Raw genomic sequence first — 14,738 nt, 5'->3', positions numbered from 1 at the left:
TTTTTTTTTAAAGATTTTATTTATTTATTTGAGACAGAGAGAATGAGAGAGACAGAGAGCACATGAGAGGGGGAGGGTCAGAGGGAGAAGCAGGCTCCCTGCCGAGCAGGGAGCCCGATGCGGGACTCGATCCAGGGACTCCAGGATCATGACCTGAGCCGAAGGCAGTCGCTTAACCAACTGAGCCACCCAGGCGCCCCTGACTTGTAACTTTATATTATTAATTTATGTCTTAAAATATTTAGTATGGTTGTTCATATGTGAATGGATATTTCATGAAAACTTTATATTATTAATTTATGTTTCTGAATATTTAGTAGGGTTGTTCATATTTGAATGGATATTTTATGGATGAATGAATGTCTCCAGGCTGAGCGGCCACTGTCCATATTGTTCACCCTCACATTTCAGTTGAGGCCAAGTACTTACTGAGGCAGGGAGGCGAGATCTGAGGGGATAATCTAGAACCTTCCTGTAAGGAATGGCCATTCAATTAATGACTCTCACTCCCTATGTGCCAGGCTCTGTCCTAGCAGACACACGCTGACTCATTTCACTCTCTCAATAACCCTAAGAAGTAGACACTATGATTTCACCCATGCTAGGGAACTGAGGCACAGAGGGGATAAAGAACCCATTGGCTGAGGCTGCCCAGCCAGTCAGAAGTATATTACAGCTGGGATGAACCCTGGCAGCCTGGATCCAGGGCCCGCTCCTGACCACTTGGCTAGGCCAACAGTCATGGCGATCCATGAAGAGAGAGCTAACTATAGGCTGGCAATGCCTCCCTGCCCCACTCCCCCCAATCCCGCAATGTCCGGATGCTACCCAAACACCAACACTGAGCTCAAACTCCAGCCAGCTCCTCAATGAAGCTCCCCAGAAGGAAACCTAGCAAGCAGCTAGCCAACGGTCCAGAATCTAGGAATCAGGTTATCTTCAATAATCTTGCCCCTAGAGGTTCCTGGAGAAGCCAAAAGGGCTTCTTAGCCTTTCTCATGCCACAGACCCCTGTTGGCAGCCTGCTAAAGAAGAGTGTGGACTCCTCCTCAGAATCATGTTTTTAAGTGTACAAAATACAATACACAAGGTTATAAAGAAAACCAATTATACTCAGCTATCAAATTGTAAAAAAAAACACAACAACCTAATCTGAGATACAGTAATATTCGTGCTTCTTTATGAATGCTTTAAATTACGAGATCCTAGTGGTGGGTCCAATAACTAGAGTAATCTAGAAACAGAGGAGTGTAAATGATATTGCACAATATCTGCAACAATTGTAATGTGATATGGAAATATTTTTACCTTCTAGTGGTGACAAAGTCACAGTTATTGCCAATACAACGTGGCTTGTGGCCCTCATTTGGAAGGAAAGGAAGTGCTAAATTTCAGACGGTAGAGGAAATAAACACGTAACTTTCTCCCCCAGCCAACTTCATGGTCCTCTGAATTCCGTCCTCAGATAGAAGGGTGCACGGACCTGAGATTAGGAATCCCGAAGCCAGACGCCAAACAGGGTGAAGGTGGAGTAGCAGGTCCCCCAGGGAGGTAACTGGTGAGCTCAGGGGCTGACTCAGATCCTTGCGAGTTGTACGGGAAGGGGTCCCTTTCTAAGTCAGTCCCCTGAACCTTACCTTTCCCCCTCAGCACCTGGAATTCCTGCGGGAATGCCCCCCACCTCCACCATGAGTTGTCAGGGAAGGGGGAGGGCTGGTCATACGATCCAGGCGGGGCCAATAAAGCCACTGAACCTCCTCTTCCCTGCTCCTGGCCTCAGAGATGGCTCAGGGTGGCCCTGGCATTGAAGCCAGGGTGATTAGGTTCAATAAACAGCAGCCTCAGGACATGTCCTGGGACTACAGGGAAAGAGATGGTTTCTTTCTCCTGGGGCGCTGCTTAGCTGGTTGGATATATACGTGGACCTGCCTCAGAGCCTATCTGACAACAAAACCAATACAGAGGAATACAGAGCCAGGAAGTAGAAGGAAATGGGGTCCTGGCCACCTCCTGTGAGGCTCTGGATCTAGCCACGCCTGAAGCCGTTCAGTACAGAATGTCCCAGGCCTTGAGTTCAAACATTTCCTTTGATACTTAAGCAGGCTGACCTGAATTTCCATTTGTTCACAAAACCAAATGACTCGATTAACACCGAAGGACAGAGTTGAGTGCAGTTCTTGACAATTCCCATAGCTTACTACCAAGCCATTTAGGAAAGCAGAAAATAAAATTAGATACAGTTACTATACATAGAAACACCAAACAGAAAAACACATGTTCTTTAAAAGCTCAGAAATAGTCTCTTGGGTAGTTGCTTTCCCTACGCTGGTCTATGAAGCCCTGACAATGGTGGTTTTAAGATGCTTTGCAGGGCAGGAGGGAATCAGAGGCACCCAGAACATTTTCCTTTATCATCAGACTTTCCATTAAAAAAAAGTCCTGGGATGATCGGGAAGCCCCTGCAATAAAGCTCCTGTAAAATTTTAATAGCTGCCTTTTTAAATGACAGTGGAAATTGCTTTTCTGCCACTCTCATTCTCCCCCTTCCCTTCTCTAGAGTGATGTATATGGCTCTTTAAAGGCACATCAGCAGTGACGTGTGGCGGTGGGAGCTGTCATGTCCATCAGGACGGGGTCCCTCCTACACGGGAGAGGTCACAGCAGAGGGGAGGATGCTGAGGGGCTGGGGAAACGGAAGCAAAGGTGGGCTACAGGGTCAGCAATTCAGCCAGAGCTCCTAGAGCCCCTCCTTCCACCACCTAGGAAAGGAGGATGGCCTTGGAGTTGCCTTAGCAATCCCAACACACCCACCAGAGCAACACCCACCAGGCCCACCTGTCTGTCACACAGGCTACACTCACAGGGCCACACATCTCGCTTCCCAGGGCTTACACCAAGAAACAGAATCCCAGATGACAGCACCTGGGGTGAGAGGGTATCCTGGCCTGACTCCCAGCCGGACTGGTTCCTCCCCTCGGCCACAGCGATTGGCTCTGGGAGAGACACATGGTCCATGCAGGGCCAATCAGTGTAGGCCCTGGAAAGTGGCCGGAAGTCCTTGGGGGGGAGGGCATAGGATGGAAGGCGGGGGCTGCTGAAGGCTCTCTGCCACCTGGGAGGGTGGGGGGCACCAGAGAATGAAGTCAAAGCTGAGAGAGGCCGAGCCCATAAGTGGAGAAGGGTGCGCTCCTGACAACACCTGAGTGTTGACTCCAGTCAGGCCAGCCCCGGGACTTTCAGTCCCGAAGCCATTAACTTCCCTTTGCAGCTTCAGCCAGTTGGAGCTGGGAAGATTCTGTCATTTACAACAGAAATAACTGACTGATGGAACCGGAAGGGAACCTCAGAAATCAAGAGTGCACTCCTTCATGTTTCGGTGAATGCGATCCTTTCTAAGCAAAGGATCAAAACAAAACTATGTCACGTCTCTCCAGAAACAAAACAAAACAAAAACACAAAACACTGTGTTTCAAAAATATCAAACGCCTCTCTGAAGCCCCTGTCCATAGGAACTGGGTGAAGAACACTCTGATCTAGTCTGAACTGTCTACTTGATGGATAAGGAAACTGAGGTTCAGAATGCTCACGTGACTTGTTTGGGGCCCAGGGCTAGCCGGAGGCAGAGCCAGGCCCCTCCAGAGCCCCAGCAGGTACGGGTCCTGGGGTGGGGGGGGAGATACTGCAGAGGGAAGGGAGGCAGCGGGTGAGGCTGCAGACGCCCCCACCCCCATTTACCAACAGCTGCTCCCTCCGCTTAAAAATTGGGCTTTCAGGGAAGTATCTGACAGAAGTTCCGCCGTCCCACACTAACATACGCAAAACCAGCCTCATACCACCTTTCAAAGTATTTACATGCTACTGACCTTGGTTCTGATCGTCACTGAAATCTTACAAAGCAGGGATTACATCCACTTACACCTCTCCACTCCCCTCTGCCTGGTCCTCCCCGAAGACCAAGTGAAGAAGTGGTCGCTAATCAGATGGCTCAGAGACTCTGACTGCTGGCACCTTCCCAGCGGGCGGCATTCCCAGCCCCAAAGGCTAGCACCACGCCTGTGCGCTCTTTTCTCTCTCTGCGCCCAGAGAGGGCAGCTTTCTCTTGTGCGTTCTGTCTTGAAGCAGGACACACAGCCCTGCGCAGTGTTCATCCAACCTCTAAGAGGGCCAGGCCACACGCACCCCCTCTCCTGACCAAGCGTGGCTGGGGGCAGCCAGACCTTTCTCCTCCGTGCGGCACTCATCGTGCAAGTGGGTGACACGGGAACCTGGCTCGCTGGGGCCCTTCGCTACAAGCTGCCTTCTCCTTCCTAGACTTCACCAGAGCTTCACATTGGGGCATCAGGGACCTATAATAAAGTGGTTCCATCATCCTTTATTCAGAGAAGATTCCCATTATACCCATCCTCACTCCATCTTTGAAAGAGTGATGTGGGAAAACACCTGTTCATTCAACGGCCTCCACCCACCTGCCAACAAAGAAAAGCTGCACTGTGCAAAGACTCTGCCTTGGGAAAATCTTGGTCCTCAACTGCTAGCCACTGAGATCATCTTGCAATTAATCATGTTTTCTCTTATGACCTATATTCTATTAATAACACACTAACGACTAGTCCTTTTATTGATTGACTCAGTACACAGATAATGACTGATGTTGGGGCACTGACTTGGAGGGTCTTATGTCCTTGTTTCCTGTCCTCCCTCCCCGCCGCCCCCATTGAAGAGAAGCATCCTGATACAGGGCTTCACTGTGCCAGGGGGTCCCGTGGCTGTCCCGCCTCCAGCCTCGCCCAAGCGACTCCGCAGAAGAGCGACACAAGACAGACCTCTGCAGAGAAACTGCTGAGGAAAAGCAGCAACGTGTGACCATTTCACGCACAGCAGCCTGGCCAGAATGTCGGGACTCTGACACCACCAAATGTACTGAAGCTGTAGACTTCAGTAGGGGAACTCTCTGGCACTGCGGGTGAGAGCATACCTAGGAAGAGACATTTTGAGAGAGCGGTTGGCAATTTCTTGTAAAGAGGAAGAGACCGTAACCTCAGTGACACACTTCACTTCCCCACTGGCTGGGGTCTGGGATTCCCTGCCAAGTTCCCAGACCCATGTGGCCTTGCAAATTCTCACTCTGGCCTGAAGCACGAGGTTTTTGCTTTGATTTAACTACATGCCAGGCGCTGTGTTCAGTTAACTATCAACCCATTTAACCCTTATAACAGCCCTGTGAAGAGGGTCTAGTAGCATCCCCATTTTTAACCGACCAGCAAACCGAGGCACAGAGAGGTAACTTGCCCAAGATCATACGGCAAGTGGATGGCACAAATCCACTGGGATTTGGACCCAGTGGGTCTGGCTCCGTACCTTCATGTTGGTGTAGGTGAAGGTTTCTCCCGCAGGGATTTGAGGAGAGTGTTCTCCTCATAAAAAGGGTCAGCCTCATTCCCACAGTCCTTCGTCCCTCCCCGTCTGCCTTGTACCAGCTTCGGATGTGGAGATGACACTTGGATTTGAGAGGGTCCCTCTTGTCCCCAGAACACCAGTCTGCCGACACAGAAGGCCTGAACTCTCTGGGTGCCCCAGCCCCCCAGGGAAGGTGGGTGCAGGAGCCATCTGTGGCCAGGAGGGGGCGAGAGAGTCAGAGCAGGGCTGGTGTTCACTCTGCCCTCTGCCAAGCCATTGAACCACATGTCATTTGACACATCTTGTGTATTGAAATGACAACTCTACTTTAGACCACTACTTGCAGCCACATGCACGCCTAACTAAAACTACCTTGCCACAGCCGGGCTCTGGCAGCCCCGTGCCGTGCCATCCCCCTGGAGAGCACAAACAGCCACGAACATGGATCTGAAGGTGTCTCCAAAAGGACTTGGCTCAGGGATGAACTTTGGGAATCAGAGATTTCCACTAAGCATGACTGATCACAGGCATCCAGAGAGGACTTGGTGTCTGAATTAATTCTCAGAGAACCTGAATTTCGAACAGCCTTCTTTTTCTCCCTATGGAAGTCTAAGAGCAGTCAGGGAGACTGTGATTCTAGGGGCCAAGCCCAGCCCACTGGCACGACGACACTGTGGTCTGCTGGCCCCAGGCTCACAGGCTGGGGAAATCCTGCATAGTTTGTGGATCCTTTTTCCTCCTGTCACCAGCCATTTGCTGGATGTGCCAACAGTTAAGCCCCTTCCTGCACTCCATGAAAACAGCCCGTCAATGTGGCTGACTGCTGGGTGCTTTTCCACAAAGCGCTCCCCAGATCTCAGCTAATCAGATGGAAGATAGAACAGTGGTCAATCTACCAAAATAGGTCAGGCTTTTTATTTGTTAATCCTCTTATTCATAATATATTGAAAGGGAAGAATGAAAAAAACATTATTAGCAGCAAGAACATGTAGGGTTGTTAGTCAACTATCTGTGCCTCAGTTTGCTCACCTATAAAATGGGGATAATAATAGGGGTGTTGTGAGCACTATGAAAATCACCCCATGAAAAATATTTAGAGCAGAACCTATCATGTAGTGAGTGTTCAATAAAGGGGAGCTAATATTATTCTTACTGCTGGTGACATGGTGAACTTCTTACACTGAAGGCCCGTGAAAAGCTTCAAAACCCCCCTCTCTGTAGAGAAAGGCACTTTACTAATCCTGGCCACTTAGGGAAGGAAAAGAGCCTGAAGGTCCAGGCCAGTGTTCCTGTCCTAAGCCTTACAGTCTAGAATGGGGGACAGAAAACAAACAAACAGGCAAACAAATACATTTTTGAGTGCAAATGGTGAGAAGCACCATTCAGGAAACCCAGGTGAATTTTAGCCCAGAGCTAAAGAGAAAGGAAAAGGAAGCCATCTGAAAAGTGGAAGTAAGAATGCCCCAGGATGTCCATCAACTGAAGAACGGATAAACAAAACATGGCACATCCACACAATGGAATATTATTCAACCATAAAAAGAATGAAGGATTGATTCATGCACGGCGTGGATGAACACTGAAAACATGCTGAGTGAAAGAAGCCAGTCACAAAAGACTAGGTATTGTATGATTCCATTTACATGAAATGTCCAGAAGAGGCAAATCCATAGACACAGAAAGTAGATTAGTGGTTGCCAGGGGCTGGGAGGAGTCGGGGCGGGGGGGAGTGACTGCTGATGAGTACAGTTTTTTTTTGGGGGGGGCAATGAGAATGTTCTGGAATTAGATACTGGTGATGGTTGCACAACTTTGTGAATACACCAAAACCCACTGAATTGTGTACTTTAAGAGGGGTGAATTTTATGACATGTGAATTATACCTCAATTAAAGGACACTCAAGGGGCTACTCTGATTCAATCACTGTGTTGATAATATAGTTTCTAGTGAAAGTAAAAAAAAAAAAGAGTATCCCAGGAGATGGAGGAGAATGTGTGAGTCTGTTCAAGGGAACCCACAGGAGGCCTGCGTGGCTAGATCGTTGTGGCCCAGGTTAGACACATGCTTGTTATTCTAAGTACTACAGGGAACAGGGACATGATGTGTTCCGATCTACGTTTCTGAAAGATCCCTCCAGTTGTTGCAAAGAGACCGTCGGGGTTCAGAAGAAGCAGGGAGAACAATGAGGTAGCCCCTGCATTATCCAAGGAGAGGCGGTGGTGGCTGGGACCAGACTGAGGGCAGAGGGATGGGAAGGAGGAGGCGGGTAAAGCTGTGAATTTCAAATTGAGGCCACGCAGGCCTTGCTGATGGGGTGGCCAGGAGGGTGACGCAGAAAAGGAAGACACGCAGGTCTCATGAGTTTTTCGAGTGGTTTTCTGCCAGATTCAGATTGTGCACAGAACAAGAGCAGGTCACCAAACGCCAGTTAAAGGAACTGAATAAATGAACAAAATCACTGCCTGGCTTTTTTTTTTTTTTTGTATTTTCAATAAAGATGTTAAATTCTCTCTCCCCACATATATATACATATATAGAAACATACATATATCCTTACCTTCAACATAATATCCTTACCCATACCTGTTTGTCTCCCACCCACTGGTAGAGAGTGGACCACTAGACACTATCAACTACCCATCTGCTCAAACCAGAAACTTGAGGGATATCCTTTTATACATATACACACCCTGTGCGGGATAAAGCTGCTAAGTCAGCAACAACAAGGCCCTTGCATCTCTGAGGGGGGCAGAGGAATAGATAAGCCAGCAAGAAGTGAGCTCTGACTTCTGATGAACAACCTATAAGGGAGGACAGAGGAACAGATGCTGCTCCAGAGACAGGAAGTGTCCTCTGTCTTGTTAGTGGGGGTGGGGAGGGGTAAGGGATACGGTCCAGAGGGGATGAAAGCACTGTGAATAAATACAGTCTGGTCGGGCGCCTGGGTGGCTCAGTTGGTTAAGCGACTGCCTTCGGCTCAGGTCATGATCCTGGAGTCCCGGGATCGAGTCCCGCATCGGGCTCCCTGCTCGGCGGGGAGTCTGCTTCGTCCTCTGACCCTATCCCCTCTCATGTGTTCTCTCTCTCTCAAATAAATAAATAAAATCTTTAAAAAAAAAAAAATACAGTCTGGTCAGGGGAGGCAGCCTGAATTTGACCCTTCTAGCTTTCCCTAGAAAACTACCCACTGCAAGTGAAGCCCAGCAGAAGACAAAGTCATAACCCAAACGGGTCATCAGCCCCAACCATGACAGCCACATCCGTTCTGAGGGAAACACCAGAACCCCGGAAGAATGCATCCTTATCCTGGAACCAGAAGTCGGAACGGGGAAGGCCTGCAGAGTCTCACAGAGAACATCTCCACGGCTGCCGCCATCAGAGACCACAGCGCCCACGGTGCCCCTGGACTGGTACAATACACTGGTCTTGCCAGGGCGTGCCAGAACCTTCCTTCTCGCTCCACTCTCATGGGGCTCATCTGGTTTAAGAACACGGTGTGAGAAACATTTCACTGGTGGTTCTTGTGTGGGGGGCTTGGTTGTGGACATAAGGCAGACTCGCCTGCGCTGCCTGCCCCACGAAGCTCCATCTGGAACACGGCCAGGGCCCCGATGCCTCGACTTGAGCGTTTCTAGAACTCCCCCACGTGACTCTTACGAGCGGCAGATCTGGTCGCACTGAACGCTTCAAACAGCTGACCAACTCTGCATATTTCATTCTATGGAGGCTGGAAGGAGGTCAGAGTGCTTGTCACGGTCGGTTAGAAGGGACTTCTCATGCGGCACCCACGTTCGCCTCTCCTAGTCTGACTGAGGTCCAGGTGAGTGCTCACCAACACCAATGCCGTGGACTCTCCACCTGGGGGCCGCAACACCCTCCCAACAGGTGCCATGTGGACCGACACATGAAGTTTGTTTGGACCACGATTAAGGTACGGCCGCACCTTTCAGACAGGATGCTGAGCGACGCAGGCCACGTGACGTGGAAGAGAATGGGGATATGATACCATCACTCAAACACAACAGAGGCGCATAAACTTTTGTCACTGGATTTCCCATAAATGAGATTATATCATTTTACTTCTCTGAATCTTGCTTTCCCTTAAATCTGTCACAAAAATGCCTCCAAATCAACTAGCAGTGCTGTTTACCCACTCTTTTTAGCGGCTGATATTCCACAGTACGGATGTGCCATGTTTTACTCAATCGTTCCCTGAAAAATGGGCATGTATTTTATTTCCAGGGTTTTATTTGTTTGCCACTGCAAACCATTCTGTAATAAACATCTTTTGTTACTGGGGCCATTTTTTTTCCTGTAGGGTAGATTCTCAGAGGAGTGGGAGAGTGCTTGCGCTGAAGACTATTTATGGAATATTATATAGTTACCTTATGGAACAGGTTCCAAGATCAAGGTGTAGAACTGTATGTGTAGTACGTGCTCATTTTTGGATTGAGTATCTCTGGAAGAACACACCTGAAATGGGTGTCCTCACAGGAGGGGAACTAGGCCACAATGGATGATGGCGGGGGAGCCACTTAGTTTTCACCATCGCTCTTTTTGGGTGCCATTTGAATGTTTTATCACGTGCATATACCGTTCATTCAAAAATAAATAAAAATTCTTTTTCAGGCTGTCTTCTAAAGAGGTTGCGATGATTCACACGTTCTCTGGCAGCCTGGGAGAATACTTAGTTGAGCTCATTAATGCCCTATATTTTTCTCCTTCAAGGCTGTCCCACTCTGCCCCCTCCTTTTTTTTTTTTTTCTTTTTTTGACCAAGTAGGAGCTGAAAGATGTCAGGTTTTACCTTCCCGTGATCCACAATTCCTCCTGTTCCATAGCCCTTGGGCAGGCAGAAAGCAGACTCCCCGAGATGCTCGTCTTGACAAGGCAAGCATGGCCAGCCCCTCCCAACAGCATAAGAGAGAAGCCCGAGCCAGGGTGGGAGCCAGATCCTCGGGGGCCTGCAGGCACCGACGGCTCTCTCTCTTCAGATCCTTGCAGGCCACACTGTTTTAAACTCATGCTGACTGAGCTGCCCCCTCCTAGCTGAGCGGCCCAAATGCCAAATGAGTCCCCCAAATGCCCGAAGTTTCTCAGAAAGGGCCAAGGAGGCCGGCAGCGTCTGCCGCTGCCCAAGGCACCTGCGCTCTCAAGAACAAGGCCAAAGACAAGAAACAGGAGGGAACAGGGGACAAAGAACACAAAAGAATCAAGCTCATACAAATGAGAGGCCTTCTCATTCACTTTCTACGGGCCAGGCATCCTCGACGGCTGGCCCCCAACCAAAGGCCTCGCCAGCCAATGATTTTAAGCTCCACTGCGACTCGTGAGACAGGAAACCAAAGCTGACCCCGCACGGAGAGCAAGGGCCCCGCGTAGGGCAGCAGCTCTAACAGGAGCACCTGCGGCTCCATCGATGGTGGAAGCTCCAGACCAACCTGCAGAGGGGAGGGGACTGGAGAAGAAAGCAGCTCTGGGGAAGGTGGGGGATGGGAGAGCATGAAAAAACATCTCAAAACAGGCAGCGGGTCCACTCCATGCAAGTGGTGGATTCAGGTCCTGTGCTCCCATTCTGCAGCCTACGCTCAGGCCTGAGCTGGGCTTGGCGCAGGGGAGGCCCTGCCTTCGCTTGGCCAGTTCCCTCAGCCTGGGATGCCCTTGCCCTTGATCCTTCCAGACCCAGCTCAGCAACGATGTGTGCCTGTGCGTGTTGGCTAGAGCAGCCTCGGTGAGTGAGGAAAATGGGAGACAACCTGAGGGGCCACCAGCAGGGATGAGTTGATGAAGTGAGATGCAGACACACAATGGAATCTTAGGTCTCTCCCTCCCTCGTCCTCCACGGCAAGTTCATTGGCAGGTTCTGTTGCTACTGTCTCCAAAATATATCCTGAATCCGTTTCTTTTCTCCTCTTTCCTACCACTCTCACTTTTCACCTGGACAACTCCATCAGATCCCCTGCTGGTGTCCCAGAGTCCACTCTGGCCTTCCTAGCTTCTCTTCTCTGCACACAGCCAGAGCAATCAAATCAAAGAGAGATCATATCAGATTGCTTTCCTGCTTGAACATCACTCAAACTTCAACCCCTTTCATTTTACCCATTGCTCAAATGCTCCCAATGGCCTCCTTTCCCTTCCAAGCTTATCCCTAACCCAGGGCTTTTTGCACATTTTGCTCTAGCTATTCTCAAGGCTGGCTTCTTCCTGCCAGTCAGGTCTCCCTGTGACTGCATACAGGGGTGAGGAGGCATGAAATCTAACTACATGCAATGACACGGACATCTCATGGACCTAATGTTGACTAGAAAGGCCAGACAAAAAGGAGCATTTACATCAAGTTCAAAGTCAGGGGTGAAATATCAAGAGAGTGGTTTTGCTTGGAAGGGAGAAGTGACTGGGAGAGAACAGGAAAGGGACTTCTGGAGGATAGAAATACTGTTTTTAGAGCTGTGTTCCGTTTGTGAAGGTTCATTTGGTACATATTTTCAGCAGGTGCCCTTGCTTTTATATATATATATATATGATATATATCTTATATATATATATAAGATATAAAGATATATATACCTTTATAGATATAGATCTAGTTTAATATGATGTCTGAATAATTAAAACATTTTGGCTGCATAATCTTTGCAAATCATAATCCTTATGATTTGGGAATTTCTCACCCAGGAGCCTTAGTAGAAGCCTGGGCCTACCTCCCATTATCAAATATGACAAAGGCCAGGGACTGGTTCTCACAGCCTCCCCTGCAGCTAGGCCATGAGTACTCAACAGATGCACCCTGCCTCCATGGCTTAAATCAGCCTGGAGAACCAGGGCTTATCTACCTTGGTGTTTGAGCCCAGGGCTGCAGCTTGGCAGGGGAGGAGCTCACTGAGGCTTGAGGAGCAGAAACATGACCCGCCCCCCCCACCCATTTCCTCTCCCAGCACAATAGTGCAAGACTGGACCATTCTGTACTTGGGAGCCCATTCATTCTTTCCAGAAATGTTTACTGAGTGCCGGCCGATTCAGTGCCAGGCACTGTTCTAGGCACTAGGGATCCAGGTGAACAGAACCCTGGAGCTGACGATTCTAGTGGGGAAGATGAACAATAAAATAAGTAAAAGACGGGTTAGAAAAGTAGTACAGAGAAAAACAGAAAAGAGGAGGCGACATACGGACAAAGGCTTTTAGGATGTTAGGGAGGATGTGGGTAGGCAAGGAGAGCTTTCCTGGTAGCAGGAAGAGCCCGTGCAAGGGTCCTGAGGCAGGCACATACCTGGGTGTCTGTGGAGCACTGAGGAGGCCCAGGCACTTGGAACAGGGCAAGTGAGAGAACAGAAGGAGGAGATGAAGCCACAGGTAATGGGAGCTGATCGTGTGGGGCCTGGCTGGCCACAGTGAGGACCGTGGCTTTTGCTCTGGGTAAGATGGAGCCACGTGGGAGAGTTCTCAGCAGAGGACAGACAGATCTGATTGGGCGATAACAGAGTTCCCTCTGGCAGCTATCCAACCCTTTCCCCTGCCCAAGATGGAAACCAATCCCAAGGAGAAAGAGAAGTTAGGTCATTTGTGTGGCGAATGTCTGTGAGAAATAAAGAAGCCCAAAGCTCTCCACCTACTTCCTCCAACCCATCAAGGCCTCGTGCAGGCTGGCAGGGCTTTGCAACATGATGAACAAGCCACATCACATTATAGGAAACCAGACCCTCCTCCTCTGGTCACTGGGAGAATCCCAAAAGCAGATGGAGAAGCAGGAAGGCCACGTGGCCAGGAGAGCACCATCTCCACAGCCAACGAGAGCTAGAATCAAGTCCCAGCTCTGCCTCTTAGCACCTGTGAGCCCCCTGACTCCTCACCAGACCTTTCTGAGTCCCAGGCTTCCTTATCAGTACAGTGGGGAGCAGAGAAGAGGAGTAATTCCTACCCTCGATGGGGCTGTTGGGAGGATTAAGTGAGCTAACAGGTATCAAGTGACTGGCAAAGTGCCGGGCACAGAGGGAGGCCTAAAAGACGTTAGCAAAGCTGTCATGGTAACTGAAATCTGGAACAAAGTCTGAGGGTGTCCCCTGGGCAAACTGGACTCTGACGACAGTACACAGAGGGCTGAGGTGCAGGGTCCTTCTGAGGAGCAAGGCCTTCCGAATGGAAGTTTCTTTCTCCCTCTGCCTATTCTCCAGGGAATAATTGCCCAGAACAAGCATCATCCAAGCTATCTACGCTGGCTTCTCCATGCCCCACGAGCAGAAGCCCCAGCAGAAGAGATTCTGGCCCGTATCTGCCTCTCTCAAGGAAATGTGAGTCAACGGAGAAGCACAATGACAGCAAAGATGGAGGTCTAGGGCAGTGTCTTGCCTCTTCAGCAGTCAGAACAGCAGCGGGCCCCCGTTTCTTCTGTGCAGGAGGACCAGGCCTCTGGGGGCCTCAAGTCCACATCCGTAACAAGGGGAAAATAGTTACTATTCAGGCTTGTTCACATTCGTTCGGCACATACTACTAAGCTACTGGGAGCCAGATGTTGCTCTGGATGCTGAGATGAGAGCAAGTAATAAAACAAAGATCCCTGCCTTCAGCACTCACATGCTAAGGAGAATGGTGCAAAAGGCAAACAAACATGTAAGGTCAGAGGGTAAGTGCTATGAAGAAAAATACAGCAGGGGACAGACGGCGATGACAGGGAGGGCCATTTTAGACAGGGTGCTCAGGAAGGCCTGCCTGAGGCAGTGTCTCAGCATAAAGTAATGAGATTATATGTGCATGCATATATATATATATATAATTTTGGATATGTCTGTGTATATAAAATATATATACACACACACAGCCAAGAACATAGCGCCTGCTATGGAAGCCTAAAGTGATCTAGTTTGACAGTTAAGAGTGTTCGTGGGGCTGACTGGGATTGGCATCTTCATAAAACCTACACTCTTCCCTCAGATTCCAATATGAGAATTACTACTAAAAGGTGCTCCTTGGGGCGCCTGGGTGGCTCAGTCGGTTAAGCATCTGCCTTTGGCTCAGGTGTGATCCCAGGGTCCTGGGATCGAGTCCCACATCAGGGTTCCTGCTTGGCGGGGAGCCTGCTTCTCCTTCTCCCTCTGCCCCATCTCTGATCATGCGCTCTCTCTCTCTCAAATACATAAATAAATAAAATCTTTAAAAAAAAAAGGGTGTTCCTTCTTCTTTCCTTTTTTCATACTTGATGGTGTACCATAGACAGGGAAGGCGCTCCCTATCAGGACTGTATTCCCCCTCGTCGCTGCAGCATTCCATTGTATAGACAACCTAATTCGTCCAGTCACCCAAGGATGGACAAGGAGGACAGTTCCCATCTTTGCTCTGACACACAGTGC

At 49.4% G+C, this 14,738-nt stretch overlaps 1 protein-coding gene across 1 annotated transcript in view; it reads right to left on the bottom strand.

Annotated features, from left to right (window-relative positions):
* Nucleotides 1-14,738, bottom strand: part of SIPA1L3 (signal induced proliferation associated 1 like 3) — a 211,652-nt gene that overhangs the window by 122,416 nt on the left and 74,498 nt on the right. The window lies entirely within an intron of this gene.

Source organism: Leptonychotes weddellii, chromosome 16 (assembly GCF_054177405.1).
Source record: "Leptonychotes weddellii isolate Sample4059 chromosome 16, ASM5417740v2, whole genome shotgun sequence".
Classification (NCBI taxonomy): domain Eukaryota; kingdom Metazoa; phylum Chordata; class Mammalia; order Carnivora; family Phocidae; genus Leptonychotes; species Leptonychotes weddellii.
The sequence above is the reverse complement of the archived record's forward strand: the minus strand, read 5'-3'. Positions and strand labels throughout refer to the sequence as shown.